The 4,779-nt window shown below is 34.1% G+C and overlaps 1 non-coding gene across 1 annotated transcript; it reads right to left on the bottom strand.

Annotated features, from left to right (window-relative positions):
* Positions 1-731: 731 nt before the first annotated feature.
* Positions 732-838, bottom strand: LOC129674928 (U6 spliceosomal RNA). Its single transcript, XR_008719865.1, has one exon. It is a non-coding gene; the product is annotated as a U6 spliceosomal RNA (small nuclear RNA).
* Between the last annotated feature and the right edge of the window lie 3,941 nt (positions 839-4,779).

Genomic DNA, 4,779 nt, shown 5'->3' with positions numbered 1-4,779 from the left:
TGAGATAATGTTACAGACAGTCACTGTTCCCCTTACTAAGTTACCCACTTGGATACTGAGCTGCCATGGGCTACATCTGAGCAGGGGTTCTAGGTTATGTCCGTGCATGGTCCTTGGTTGGAGAAACAGTCTCATAAAAGACCCCTGTGCCCAGATATATTTGGTCCTTTTGGAGCTCCTGTCCTCTCCAGGTCTTACTAACTCCCCCTTCTTTCATATGATTCCTTGCACTCTACCCAAGGTTTGGTTATGAGTTTCAGCATCTGCTTTGATACACTGCTAGGTAGAGTCTTTCAGGGGCCCTTTGTGGTAGGCTCCTGTCCTGTTACTTGTTTTCTCTTACTTCCAATGTCCAGCCCATTTGTCTTTCTAAGTGAGGATTGATCATCTTACCCCGGGTCTTCCTTCTTATTTATCTTCTTTAGGTGTACAGATTTTAGTATGTTTATCCTATCTTATAGGTCAAGTATCCTCTTATAAGTGAGTATATACTGTGTGTGTCTTTCTGCTTCTCGGATACCTCACTCAGGATGATCTTTTCTAGTTCCCATCATTTGCCTACAAATTTCATTGTTTTAAATTGCTGAATAATATTCTATTGTGTAAAAGTATCACAATTTCTGTATCCCTTCCTCCATTGATGGACATTGGGGTTGTTTCCAGGTTCTGGCTATCACTCATAAAGCTGCTACGAACATGGCTGAGCAAATGTCCTTGTTGTGTACTTGCGCAAAAATATGGAACACTTCACAAATTTGTGAGTCATCCTCGTGCATGAGCCAAGCAAATCTTCTCTGTATCGTTCCAGTTTTAGTGTATGTGCTGCCAAAGTGAGCACCATCTTTTTTTTTTTTTTTTTACTCATTAAAATAGTGTGAAATTAGTTTGTTGGCCATCCTATTAAGTTTTAAATACATCTATTGTTAAAAATGTTTTTTTCTCTTAGTAAGTTTGGATGTTTCAAGAGAATATTTCAAATCAAATAATTGGATTTTGAATTACTTTATTCCAGGAAGGTATTTTCTAAGTTTTTTCTTAGTTCAATTAAATGAAAGCTCTTAAGTATTTCAGTCTATGTTTTACTCTGTTGGAATTGATAAATTCAAATTTGCCTGCATATTTTTAAATCACACATCTACTTTAACACACCCATTCCATACAATAAATAATCAAGAAAGATAGCAGAAAACAACTTTCATGTGTATATTAGGTATCTTTAAATTATGCTAAGCAATTTAAATTATTTTGGTAGTAATAATGCCTTTTATTATTATACTATTGGATTCTTTTAGATAACATTGGAAGATAAGTATGTTTTCCATTATAGTAGAAATTCACTTCAATACTACAGATTAAATTATTCATAGTGCTTGTATCTATAAGAGTGTAAGCAATAGATCCTTAAAATATAAATGTTCTATGGAACCGAGTTTTTCTTTTCCAAAATGTTTTTCTTTAGCTGGCACTATTAAAAGTATTTATAGGTAGGCTACAGTGTGACATTTCAATATAGGTATTCAATCTAATTTATACATCCTTCATCTGGAACACTTATAATTCCTTTCTCCAAGTTATTTTAAACTATATAATGAAATGTTGCAAGGTGTACTTACTCTACTGTGCTATAGAACATTAGAAGTCACTCTTCTTATTCAGCTACATTCCTGGATGTCTTAAGCATCCCCCCTCTAGTCCCTCCACACACACATATTTCTAGGCTCTGGTCACACTGTTGTTCTACTCTTATCTTTTTTGGTATTAATTTTTTACCTTCATGTATGTGAGACAAAACACTTCTCTGAAATTAAAATTTGTAATTTCGTGTACTGAAGATCAATAAATGATAAATCACCAGCCTCAGGTCAGACATTGCCCAATTTACATAACTACTGAGTTATGTGACCACAGATTTCTCCTTCATTCTGACCTTTATATTGTCAATAACAGAAATATATTACTGAATACATCACAGCTCTTAGGAAATGAATGGTACACATATCATAATCACTGTAATAATTTTTGAATTTATGTTAAGTAAACTCTTAGTGATGAGAATAAAGAACAGTGAGTATATTTACATATAAGATCTCTTAAGAACTTATGAGCTCTGGGGCTGGAGGGGTGGCCCGATGGTTAAGAGCATTTACCACTCTTGTAGAGGACATAAGTTTGATATACATGAACCCACGTTGGGTTCCAAGGGAGATCCAGTGAATTTAGAATTTACAGACAATTGCATTCACCTACACATACCTAACCACTGACATTAACCTATGTACTTAATTAACGATAAAAATATAGTATAAAATCTTCAAATTGATAATTTATGATTTCTGTTAAAGCACAATATACATTATTTAAATACAACAGACATATTCAACAACAGTGTTGCTGAATCCTCCTGTCTGGCCAAGAATACAATGATTTCTTTTAGTAATTATGAATTCAGAACAGAATTACCATTATGAAAATCTAAGAAATGATCTGATAATGGCTAATTTCAAGATGTCTTGATTTTCAAAGTAAGTTTTCATCTGAAAATACTATATTTTTCTACACCCAAATTTTATTTGCTCTGATATTTTTATATAAAAGAAAATAAACTTGTTACAGTTACTTAAAAATAACTTCAATCTGTCAGAAATCTGGCATGTAGCTGACTTAAATGACTTGTGGATTGTCATATTGAAAATGATTATGTTAGTGAACAAAAGCTAGAAAAAATTACCAACTCACATATTATATTTCTCTGACAAAAGATATATTTATTCACTTTGTTGCCAAACTCCTTTGACAATGGTAAATGAGAAATGAAGTTTGTTCATTTAGTCAAGTAGTGAAAAATCAGAGGCCAGTCAAGGGTATCAAAATCTATGAGCCACCATATTGGCGTTGGCTATCAAATACAGGTCCTTTGAAAGAACAGCCAATGATTTTAACTACAGAGTCATCTCTCCTGTCCCTTGAAATTATCATTTAATTTAAAATGACAAATGTATTATTGATTTTCTATTGACTGTTTATTCTTAGACAGCTTAATATCTGTTATATGGAAGAAGCAGTGGATATAAGTTGGTATTAAGCAGATAGAGTGCTTAGTATGATATTTTTTTAAATTTTAATTTAAATGTTTTATATTAATTACAGTTTGTTCACTTTGTATCACAACTGTAACCCTCTCCTTCATTCCTTCCCAGTCCAACCCTCCTCCCTCATCTCCTCCCTTGCCCCTCTCCAAGTCCACTGACAGGGGAGGTCCTTCTCCCCTTCCATCTAATCCTAGCCTATCAGGTCTTATCAGGACTGGTTACATTGTCTTCCTCTGTGGCCTGGTAAGGCTTCTCCCCCCACAGGGGAGGTGATCAAAGAGCCAGACACTGAGTTCATGTCAGAGACAGTTCTGTTCCCCTAACTAGGGAACCCACTTGGAGACTGAGCTGCCATGGGCTACATCTGTGCAGGGGTATTAAGTTATCTCCATGCATGGTGCTTGGTTGGAGTATCATTCTCAGAAAAGACCCCTGGGCTCAGATTTTTTGGTTCTGTTCCTCTCTTGTAGAGTTCCTGTCCCCTCCAGTTCTTTCTATCTCTCCTTTCTTTGATAGATTCCCTGCATTCTGCCCAACGTTTGGTTATGAGTCTCAGCATCTGCTTCAGCACCCTGCTGGGTAGAGTCTTTCAGAGGCCCTCTGTGGTAGGTTCCTGTCCTGTTTCCTGTTTTATCACTCTTTATATGTCTGTTCCATTTGGCTTTCTGAGTGAGGATTGATCATCTTACTCAGGATCCTCTTTCTTGCTTTAGGTACAGATTGTGGTATGTTTATCCTATATTACATGTCTAATATCCACTTACAAGTGAATATATACCATGTGTGTCTTTCTGCTTCTTGGATATCACATTTATGATCTTATACCTGCTGTTATGGATTCTCCTGAGATTGAAGCAGGACACTGAAGCAACCCTTGACAGTAAAGTGAGGTCTGGTATTAAACATAAATAAATGAAAAAGTAAAATAAATGAAAAAGACAAGTAATCAGATTCAGTTATTTGTATATGTCAATCACAGTTATACTATAAGGGGCTGTGAAATTTAGTTATATAAAAACAACAGTCCAACCTTGGTATTAAAAACTTTTTTGTTTCCATTATAGAAAATATATTTATCTTAAAAATTTTTTTAAAGGAAGACTTTTTTTTTGAGACAGGATCTTATTGTGTAGTTTAAGTTTGCCTTAAACTCAGGGGTGAGGTTGGGGGGATCGTCCTGTTGCATACTAACCACTGCCATGACTATAGTACCACATGTGCCATAAAACAAAGTTGACAGTAATATGAATGTTTTAAAAACATGTCATCTGGCAATTAGGTTTGAAAAACTGCCAGTAAAGACATTAAAATTAGAAAGAAAGAAGTAAAACTGTATCTTTTCACACATTGTGTAAATATATACAGAGAAAATTCTTAAAAGTCCTATGGACATTAATAGTAAAGTTGCAAGTTAAAAGATCAATATACAAAAATTGGTTGTATTTGTATACATGAGAAATGAAAAATAAAAATATTAAGAAAGTAATTTCAGTTAAAATAACATCAAAAGCAATAAAATACTTAGAAATTCACTCAAGCAAGAACTTTCAGATATGCATAATGAAAAAGACAGAAAATAACAAAATATTGCCTAATGCAATTAAAGAAAATGAAAATAAACAGAATTCAATGTTATAGTTGAATTAAATTACTTTATTGGCAATAAGGAAGAGTTGTTAGGAAGAAAATA

This window comes from Psammomys obesus, unplaced genomic scaffold, assembly GCF_907164565.1.
Source record: "Psammomys obesus unplaced genomic scaffold, mPsaObe1.curated_primary_1811, whole genome shotgun sequence".
NCBI classification, from domain to species: domain Eukaryota; kingdom Metazoa; phylum Chordata; class Mammalia; order Rodentia; family Muridae; genus Psammomys; species Psammomys obesus.
Note: the sequence above shows the minus strand (reverse complement) of the source record. Positions and strands in the feature narration are given on the sequence as shown.